Here is an 11,315-nt window from a genome sequence, read left to right as displayed (position 1 = left end):
GTGTCCCTCAGAGCTCTGTCCTAGGTCCCTTCCTCTTCACCCTCTATATGCTCCCCCTGTGGTGACATCATCCGCAGACATGGAGTTAACTTCCACATGTATGCGGATGACACCCAACTCTACCTTTCCTCCACTACCCTCAACTCCACGACCACTGATGTCCTGACAGCCTGCCTGTCCGACATCGAGTCCTGGACGAGAGACAACTTTCTTCAGCTCAACGTGCGCAAAACTGAGACCCTCCTGATTGGCTCACGTCAGCGCCTCCGCACCTCAGGCGCTGACAGCATCAGCATCCAAGGCTGCACTCTCTACCTCTCAAACCAGTCAGGAACCTCGGGGTTCTGTTCGACCCTGAGCTGTCCTTTCTTCCTCACATCCGCGCCACAACTGGCACCGCCTTCCATCACCTCCGAAACATCGCCAGACTACGGCACTACCTCACCCCTCACGCTGCTGAAACTCTGGTCCACGCCTTTGTCACCTCAAGGCTGGACTATGGGAACTCTCTCCTCGCCGGCCTTCCCGGACCTCCCTCCACAAGCTGCAGGTCATTCAGAACTCTGCAGCTCGTGTACTGTCCCGCACCAGACTTCGGGACCACATCACTCCCACCCTCGCTCGCCTCCACTGGCTCCCCATCCCCCAGAGGATCGAATTCAAGATCCTCATCCTCACCTACAAGGCCATTCACGGCCTCGCTCCCTCCTACCTCTCTGACCTACTATCCCCCTACGTACCTGCCCGTACCCTCCGTTCCTCCGGCTCCGGTCTGCTCCACATCCCCCGCCCCAACCGCCCTACCATCGGTGGTCGGGCCTTCAGCCTCTCAGCCCCGAGGCTCTGGAACTTTATCCCCCAGTGCCTTCGCCGCTTCCTCCCTTTCCTCCTTCAAGGCCGGTCTCAAGACCTTTCTCTTCGACTGTGCCTTCAGCTCCCCTCTCAACTCTCTACCCCCTCCTCGCTCCCTCCCTTCCCTCCCCTCACCCTGACCATTTCCCCCCAATGCTCGGGTCCTGACCCAACTGTACAGCGCCTTGGGACGTCCTCCCGATGTGAAAGGCGCTCTATAAATGGAATCTTGTTGTTGTTGTTGTTTTAATTTGTCCGGCATTAGCTTTTTCGAATGCTCTCCACAGCCCACTTAATTCTTAAAGTGGCTACCAATTTCAGCTGCATTGAGTATCGCTCCTCTCGAACACATTTCAGCTGTATTGCTTTCTGTTTGGTACTAGACAAGCAGAAACTGGCTTGGAATGGATAATTCACAAACAGGGATGCATTTCTCAGTCTCATATCTCACCCAGCTTATCTTCCAATTATAATTTAACTGATGATCCACTAAGAAGATTAGCTTGGTATCCAGAAAAGAATATAAAGGATTTAGTAAAATAAATAAAATAACAGGAAACTAAATACAAAAGTTAGGCAGTTTCAAAATGTAGTTTCAACAGCAGTTTCTTCTTGAAACAACTTGGTACAGTAATTCTCTAAACTGTGTATTTTGTCTCTCTCCCTTTCTCCAGGCCTGCTGTGACAGTTAATTAATGAATCAATCTGTACTTTAATATTGACTGAGTACTCAGTTTTAAAGCCTCTTGACATATATAATTTGGCTTTCAAAACAGTCTTCCATCATGTAAGTTATACTTCCAAATGTTTTTCAGCAACATATGTTGTATATTATAAATGTAGCGAAAGGCATCTCCAATGCAATCAGGAGCCATTCTCATAGAATTCAACCTCTCTGTGTTATTTTCAAAAATATTCTACTACAATGTCCATTTGCAGATAAATGACTTCATTTTTGGAAATTGCAGTCATTTTTATACAAAACCTATAAAAGGCAATCCGTTCCTCTCGAATACAGCTGAAATCACTTATCGTATGAATGCTGCGAGAATGAAGGCACTTGAGGTGCATCTATCACCCAAGGGCAACATATACTGAGGATTCACAACCAAATAAACAATACAAGCTTGTATGCGGTGTAAATCAACCCAGAGTGGCTCACAAACAAAAAGTAACTCCTACGTTGTATATTATGGAATCTGAGTATTCACCAGTTTCTATATATTCAAAAGTCCTGGTCAGATCCAAACCAATTACAGAATGCGTCATGATGTTCATTTATGACAACCATGGTGTGTCCACGTTTCTGTTTATCTAGCAGTAAGTAGGAACCCAGTGGTTAGTTGATTGGCAATCATTTTCTGGAAGTAATAATCCCTCCAACCATGCTCCTGGAGAGGATTACAGTGGGTCTCTGTCTTCACAGTGACGTGCCTGGTGAAGGGAAATCAGAGGACTTAACTTAGATGATTAGATGATCCAAAGCTTGAACCAGGCAGGTCCATAACACTCCAGGCACCGTTGATAATTGACAACAACAAATTGCACTTGCATAGCGCCCTTCACTTGGAAAGACATCCCAGGGCGCTGGACAATCAGGGGTTTTGGACCCAAGCTGGGAGTTGGGGTCAGAGAGGAAGGAGGGCAGGGGTTTGGAGGTGGGAGGGTGGCTGAAGGAACGATCGAAGAAGAAGGTCTTCAGACGGGAGTTGAAGGAGGCAAGAGTGGAGGTGAGGTGGAGGGATTGCGGTATGGAGTTCCAGAGTGTGGGGGCAGAGATGCTGAATGCCAGACCGCCAATGGTGGGGCGGGAAGTGCAGGGGATCTGAAGCAGGCCGGTATCAGCCGAGCCGAGGGAGTGGACAGGCTGATATGGGGTTATGAGGTCGGAGCGGGATGAAGACCATGGAGGGCCTTGAAGGTAAGAACAAGAGTTTTGTACTCAATTCTCTGAGGAATGGGGAGCTAGTGAAGCTGGGCAAGAATGAGGATGATAGGTTCCTGGAGCTTGGTGAGGGAGAGGACACGAGCTGCAGAATTCGGAATAATCTGCAGCTTGTGAAGAGTTGGGAAGTCCAGTGAGCAGGCAGTTGGTGTCGTCAAGCTGGGTTATAATGAAAGAGTGGATCAGGGTCTCGGTGTTCTGCGGTGAGAGGCAGTGGCGGAGGTGGGCAATGTTGTGGAAAGGCGGAATGGGTCACGGCACGGATGTGGGATTTGAAGGATAGCTGAGGGTCGAAAAGGACACTGAGGTTTCAGATTGGCTCAGCGAGGTGAAGAGGGCAGCCATGAATGGTGATAGTGTCAGCAGCTGCTGTGAGAAGGCACTGCTGGAAGCCAAGCAGGAGGGCTTCTGTCTTGCCAACATTGAGCTGGAGGAAGTTGGCTCTCGTCCAGGACTTGATGTCAGACAAGACAATTAGCCAGGACATCAACAGTCCTGGAGTCGAGGATGGAAGTGTGAGATAGAGTTGGGTGTCATCCGTGTACATGTGGAAATTGACCCCATGCCTGCAGATAACATCGCCGAGCGGGAGCATGTATACATTGAAGAGGAGGGGACCGAGGACAGAGCTCTGAGGGACGCCACATGTGACAGAGCAGGGGCTAGAGGAGAGGCCGTTGGTGGCCACGAAGTGCAGACTGTAGGAAAGGTACGATTGGAACCAGGCATGAACAGAACAACAGCAACTTGCACTTATATAGCGCCCTCCACCCAGGGTAGCATCTCAGAGTGTTTAACAGTGGCGAAGTCTGACTCCGAGAAGTGGGGGGGTGGGGGAGGTGGCCATAAGCACGGTCGAAGAGGAATGTTTTCAGGTGAGACTTGAACCATTTAGATGGAGGTGAGAGGAGAGGTGGTGGAGAAGAATAGAGTGGTCAACAGTATTGAGAAGGACGAGGACAGAGACAGCCCTGGTTGCAGGTGGACAGAATGTCATTTGTCATTTTGACCAGGGCTGTCTCTGTGCTGTGAGCAGTGTCACGGTCACCCCTTTTGTTTTCTATGCTTTTCTACTGTTTAAATATATTGAGTAGCGCTTTAAATACACTTTTTTATGTATTTAACATTTTTGATATTTATTGGTCCCATCAAGTCTGATACGATGACAGTGTCGATTGCAACAATTTGGCAGGTAACTGACTATTCTAATATGCAAAGTAACTGGTGCAATACAATTACCATTCAGTACCTTAATTTGGGGAGGGGCTCAATGCCCATAAAAGAACAAGCACTCATAGTCGCTATTTTTCTCCACGATGACAACAAAGGTATGTGCTCTGACTATTAATGAGTAGTAGTTAGAGGTTGGTTCTTCATGCACTTTTACATTAACTTGATTACAAGTGACTGCTAGCATGTGTAGTGTGATTAATAATAATAATAATCCTTGCATTTTCACGTCGGGAGGACATCCCAAAGCGCTTCACAGAATACACTGTAAAGTGAATTGACTGTATATGTGTGGGCGAACGCGGCAGCCAATTGCGCACAGCAATGTCCCACAAACAGTCGTAGATTGAAAATGACCAATTTATTATTGTTTTTGGTTTTTGGAGGGATTATTATTAGGCTCTGTGTGGAGCAAGGAAACTTGCCCAAGGTTTCGCCCTGACTTGCCTGGAATTGAACTCAGGTCTCTTGCTTGCAAAGCGAGTGCTCTAACCACTGAGCTTGTTTGTTATCTCATAGTTGTGTTTGTTGATATTTATCGTGTCGTTTAAGATTTAATGCCGAGGGTTGTGGAATTCATTGAAGTTGCAATAACATTCTGTTGAGCAAACTTAACTGCTTAATTCGAGCTTTCTGAAAAATCAAAGGAGGGAATACACAAACGGGTTCAGCCTAGATCACAGAGGTGTAAAATAAACCTCTGATTGACTGAAGCTTCCCAATTTGCTTTCACTTAAATAGCAATTGGTAATACCTGTCATTGTGGAAGAACTCATTAGTCAAGTTACACCTTGTTATAGGGACTTGCATTCATTAGTGAGGATTGAACAGAGAGGCCACCCAGTACACTGCGAGGGAGAGCGAGCCATATCGTGGATGTACATATAAAAGTGACAGAACCGTCACAGCAGCACAAAACCCAGATTGGAGGGGTTTATGGACGGAATGCCAGGAGAGGAAAGAGCAAAGATGAAAAGCGACAACTTGTTCCATGACCTTTGACAGAAAAAGGTTTGAAATGGGTCATTAATTGGATAGCAGAGATGGGTCAACGGAAGGTTTTTTGAAGGTAGGTTTGATGACAGCTGTCTTTGGGGGGGGTGGGTATGGTACCAGTGGATAGGGAAAGGTTAATGAGGTCTGTTAATAGGGGGGCAAGGAAGTGGAACTGGGAGGTGAGGAAAGGGGTAGGATTAAGGGTCAAGGGAGCAGGTTTCATACGGGAAATGATGGCAGTGAGTTAAGAGGGGGAGACAGAGTCAAAAGTGTGGAGAGTGGGATGGAGTGGGGGACTGGAAGGAGAGCGGGTAGTGGGTGCCAGTAGGGGGGGGCTAGAGGCAGCAGAGCAATCCCCTCAACTTTGGACTTGAGGAAATCCATCTTCTCCTCGCATTTGTTGTTCGAGGAGAGGATGGCAGAGACATGGAAGGGTGGACAGAGGAGTTGGTTTATGGTAGGAGTCTACGCTTATAACATAATAATCCTTACATTTAATATAGTGCCTTATCACATCGTTGGGACATCTGAAAGCGCTTCACAGAATATACTGTAAAGTGAATTGACTGTATATTTTGTGGGTGAAATGAAGCAGCCAATTAGGCACAGCAGTGTCCCACAAACAGTCGTGGATTGAGTGACCAGTTTATTATTACTATTTTTTTTTTTGAAGGAATTATTACCCCAGAAAAGCGTTCCGGCAATTGACTAACTGGGTTCCTACTTACTACTTGGTAAACAGAGGCGAGTAGAGTAAGGAAACTTGCCCAACATTTCACCCTGCCGGGAATCAAAACCATGTCTCTTGCTTGCGAGACGAGCGCTCTAACCACTGAGCTACAGGACTCCACAATTTCCTTACTCCACATGCCTCTGTATAACTAACAGTAATTAGGAATCCAGTTGTTAATTGATTGGCAGATCACTTTCTGAAAGTAGTAATCACTTGAAGTCGATCCGTTCGATGATGGGGAGCCAGTGGAGCCTGGCCAGAACTGGAGTTTAGTCTGGGTCAGTAAGCGGGCAGCGGAGTTTTGAATGAGCTGGATCTTGTGAATGGTGGAGAGACTGGCAAGGAGTGCGTTTGAGTAATCCAAGTGGGAGGTGACAAACCAATGCATGAGGGGCAAGGACAGTTGGAGCCGGGCAATGTGGCGGAGGCTAAAAGAAGGCAGTCTTGGTCAGGGACCAGATGTAGGGGAGGAAGGTCAGTGGGGGTCAAACCGGACGCCAAGGTTGCGCATTGGTTTGGTGAGTCTGAGGGAGAGCCCAGAGAGGTTGAGTTTAGATCCAGTGAAGATGTTGACCAGTAGGAGTGAAGATGTTGACAGGAGCCAAGGAATATGGCTTCCGTCTTGTCCATATTCATCTGCAGGAAGTTTGCACTCATCCAGGCTTTAATATCTACCAGACAAGCTGATAGAACATCAGCAGATCTGGAGATGGTACTGGAGAAGGCAAAATAGATTTGTGTGTCATTTGCAAACATGTGGAAGTTTGCCCCATGTTTGCGGATGATATTGCCCAGAGGGAGAATATAGATAAGGAAAAGAAGAGGGCCAAAGATGGAGCCCTGGGATACCCAGGTGGGGGCGGGAGGAGAAACCATTTGCCAAGATGAAATGGAGGCAGTTGGTTAAGTAGAAGTCAAACCATGCAAGTGCCGTCCCACCAAGGCAGATGAGGGAGGAAAGGCGGTGGATGAGGATGGTGTGGTCAAACGCAGCAGAGCGATCCACGAGGACGAGGTGGCAGAGGGAGCCCTGGTCACAGAAAGAGGACATTGTTTGTGACTTTGACAAACGCTGTGTCTGAGCTGTGGGGACGGCGAAAACCAGACTGCAGGGGCTCAAGGAAATAGTGGAAGGAGAAGTGTGACCAAAATTGACCTGCAATAATGCATTACAGGACTTTGACAAGGAAGGGTAGGTTGCAAATGGGCCGGTAGTGTGAGAAATTAGAGGGATCAAAGTTTTTTTTTTGTTTGTTTTAAGTATATTTGGAGGTACTTTAGTTTACAAATTAAGTAGGGTTGAATTGTTAGCAAACTTTCTGATATATTGAGAAAATTTGGCTGCAGATTATTTCTACGTTGAAGGTTTTGTCATCATTCATGAAAAGACTTGTGCACATGATGGAGATTAAGATAGGATATCTCCAGTTGATTATTTTCTGAATGTTTAATTTAGTTGAGTGATGGCTGGAATAATAAGTGATGTCTATTTTCTGTTTGATACATTAAATTGTCTTTGATATACACCAACTGACAGTGGCATTGGCAATATTATCCTGAACATTTCATTCTGCTGTCATATTGGAGCAATGTGATAATCAGTAAGTGAATTGGATTCCACCCTTCTGCAAGGATTTTTTGTAACTATGATGAAGTACTGCTCTGCAGATGAGCTTTGAAAGCTGCAAATTGATTGCAGCATTGCTTCTGTTTATTTGTGCTTTCAAAATAAAGTTCTGTTATCTGAAGCCTGAAATTTTTCATTGTCTTACCCTGTTGAGAGAACAATAGGGTGGGTGCTCTGGAGGGATGAGATGGGATGGGCTGAAGGGCCTTCTTCATCCCGACCAAATCTTGTGATCTTTTGTTGCGGCAACCAGAACTGTATGAGGTACTTCAGTTGCAGCCTATGAATGTGACTACTCTACAGATGTCTCTGTAGAGCAGCCGGATCCAGTTCAAAATTGCCTCCTCAAAACCCATTTTGGAAAGCACCTCAAACATGTAGTCATGCGATACTCTGTCGAAGGCTTTCTCCTGATTAAGACTGATCAGGCAGGCGTCCATCTCCATCGCTCTCTCCTGCGCATAGGCAATGGTATCCCTGAGTAGTGCGATCCTAGCAGAGATTCCTCGGCCCAGAACCATACAGGTTTGGTTAGGGTGGATCACAGTCTTGATCCACTCGGAGATTGCCTCGGCCAAGATCTTATAATCTACAACGAGCAGCATAATCAGCCGCCATTTCTTCATTTCCTCCTTCTGCTTGTAGAAGAGAGTGACCATGCTTTTTCTCAAGGAGTTTGCTATGCTCCCTGCCAGCAGCATACTATTGTATGCTCCAAGCAGTTCCGGGCCCATCACGTCCCACAGAGACGAGGAGAGCTCCATCGGGAGGCTGTTGCCCCCACCCGAGGGTCTTACTTGTCTGGAGGGCATTGACGGCCCTGTTCAGCTCATTCAGGGAGAGCAAGCGTTCCAGGTGCCCCCGGCTCCTCTCATGCAAACCCTCGGTGATGGCCGACAGAAAGTCATGGGCGGCCATGCTCTCCGTGGGCTTCTCACAGTACAGGTCAAAATAAAATGATCTTGCGATCCTTTGTACGTCTGCCTGCACCGTGTGTACATCCTCATCCCTCAGTCCAGCGATCTTTTGATATGAGGAGTGATAAGGTAACAAACTTAGAACTTTTTCAACTTCACTTTGTCAATTTCTATACCATCCATGAAGTACATGTGCCTCCTCTTACTTCATATATCCGTATCTGTATTGAACTTCATTTGGTAGTCATCAGTCCATTTCCATACTCCAATAAGCTCTCTTTGTAAGACTGTTTCTGATTGCACAGTTCACCCAGCTTGGTGCCATCAACAGTTGTTTGACTACCTTACACTGAGTCAGCAAATCCATATCATTAATGTATACAACAGAAAGCATCCCAGTTCAGACCTCAGAGGCATCCAACTTAATACCTCGCCCCATTTTTTAAAGCTGTACACTGGAGGTTGGTTGCCATTTCTCAAGTCAATTTGAATGTTACTGAGCTGTAATCATTGTCATCCAGTCGATCAACTACGTCTGTTGAATAGTGCTTGGATCACGAACTAAAACCAAGTCAAGGAGAGAACTGCCCTTTGTGGGCTCCCTGGCACACAGTCAGCAAGCAGTCATATTACATTGCTCAGCGTATGGTATTCCCAGTGTATGTTGGGGAATATCCCCAACACTATATGGGGGACTTCATAGTCACTTTATTTGTCACGTACACTTCTAATATGTAGTCCATTTCTTTCACAGGCATTATGCTTTACCAAGAATACTATCCAAATGCATTTCATCTTCTGACAAGAGGCTCTACATATTAATTAATCAATCTAGAATACTTATAATTATAAAAGTTAGTGGAAACAGTGTGCAATGTCTTTCTTGTTCTAGATTTTAAGTGTAACATTTGGTTGTAGTAACTGTGAGCTTTTTTGATCTTGCAGGACATTAAAGTGACAAAATGTAGAGCTTGTATGCCGCAAAGTGACCAAATGTGATTTTACAATGTTGAACCAATATCATTGGGACCGCTGTTGCTATGAAAAGTTAATGTGTGCTGAGGGCATGAAGGATAATTTCAACAAATATACACCATCTGATAGGTTATACCTGTTTTTCTTTGCTGGATTTTATGAATCCACACTCAACATGAGTTGCTAAAAGTGTTCTTTGCTCTGCGATGGTTCTCACCCCTCCATATACCCTGCGAATGTCAGTAACGCGAAGAGTACAAGGCGGCCTCAGTATTAACTCCTAACTCCGTGAGTGCAAATTCCCATCCTCTGATAATTTGACTGCGTCAGGGACACACGATGACAGGTATTCCTGATCAGCTTACTGAGCCTGCGATCGGAGGCTTTCCCGAGTGCCTTATCGCACTACCAGGCCACTAGGTATGGTAGTACGATAAAGCTAAACCTAATGATGTTGCAATCACTGTTGTCCAGATGCTGTCCAACTGAAACTGCTCGACTTCATTCTTTAGAACTAGACCCAGCACTGCTTCCTTCCTCATTGGACTGGAAACATACTAATCCAGAAAATTATCCTGCACACATTTCAGGAATCCTTCCCCCTCCTTGCCCTTTACACTGTTATTTTGTCAGTCTATGTTAGGATAATTGAAGTCCCCCATTATCACTACTCTATTGGTTTGCATCTTTCTGAAATCTGCTTACAGATTTGCTCGTCTATCACCTTCCCAGTATTTGGTGGTGTACTAACAAGAGTAACAGCTCTTTTTCTGCTCCTTAACTCTAACCCAATAGATTCGGTTTTTGGACTCTCTAGCACATTGTCCATTTTCAGGGCCGTAACTGCGGCTTTAATCAATATTGCCACCCACCCCGCCCCCCCCCCCCACACCTCCTTTTTTCCTTCCCTATCCCTCCTGAATACATTGTAGCAAGAAATATTCAGCTCTCAATGCTACCCTCGTTTGAGCCAGGTCTCCAATATTGCCACTACATGAATAGGAGATTCAAGGGTATCACAACACTTATGAAGTCTTACATTTGATACATTGATTATTGCTGCTATATCAGCTCAACGAGTCACGTACTCGAGCATTTGCTGCAACAAAATGTTACTTGTAGGGGCGGCACCGAACAAATTCCGAGTGCCAAATTTACATTCAAAGGGAGTTCGTTACAGTGAGTAGACATGGATCGGATTCGAGTCGGTTCCACCAACAGCAAACCGGGTGATGGGAGTCAGTGGAACTTGAATTAAAACAGGACCTGCTGAGATCTAGTCGCAAGAAACTGAGAATACACACTGTTGACTTGGGTCACAAGGGCCCATGTGAGGACTGAGCTCATGGTCTCAGCTGATATTCCAGTGCAGTGGGGGGCAATGTCAGGGTGCACACAGGTCCCTTGGATGTAATGTTAAGGCAACAACTCCTCCACCAGTCCAGTGAGAAATGGAGATCATCTCCATGACCTGACTCCACCCCATCTCTGTGACTCTCACAACAACAACAACAACAAGATTCCATTTATAGAGCGCCTTTCACGTTGGGAGGACCACCACCACCACCGCGGCCGCTCCCTTGCTCAGCAAACACGGCTCTGTCCCCACCAACTCGAGATCCACCACCACCGTCACCACCGCCATCGGGTGGCCAGCAATTAACACAGCTTTGTAGCCCAGAGCCCCAGCACACACTCGCCCCAAAGTAGCCCAACGTTACCAGTTGACTCCCATTGGCTTAGCGGAGCGGCCAATTTAGGTCAGTGCTTTTGAAACTGCGGGAGAGAAGGTCTTCGAAGGAAGTTTATTTTTTTTAAATTTTTTAAAAAAAAAAGAAAAAAAAACCGCCTTTCGTAGGTTCAAGTTTAAAAACAATCGAAACGAGGCACCCGCCCAAAGCCGTTATTTCACGCGCAGCGCCACAAAAACCCGCCTAATCGGTGGCGAACCCGCCCAACGAGCCTTGAGCATCACGTGGCCGCCTCGAAGCCTCCGAACGTGTGGAGGGCGGGCGGACTGTGCCAAAACCCTGACCTGCG

This window comes from Callorhinchus milii, unplaced genomic scaffold (genome assembly GCF_018977255.1).
Source record: "Callorhinchus milii isolate IMCB2004 unplaced genomic scaffold, IMCB_Cmil_1.0 Scaffold2, whole genome shotgun sequence".
NCBI lineage: Eukaryota > Metazoa > Chordata > Chondrichthyes > Chimaeriformes > Callorhinchidae > Callorhinchus > Callorhinchus milii.
This window is presented reverse-complemented; position numbering follows the sequence as displayed.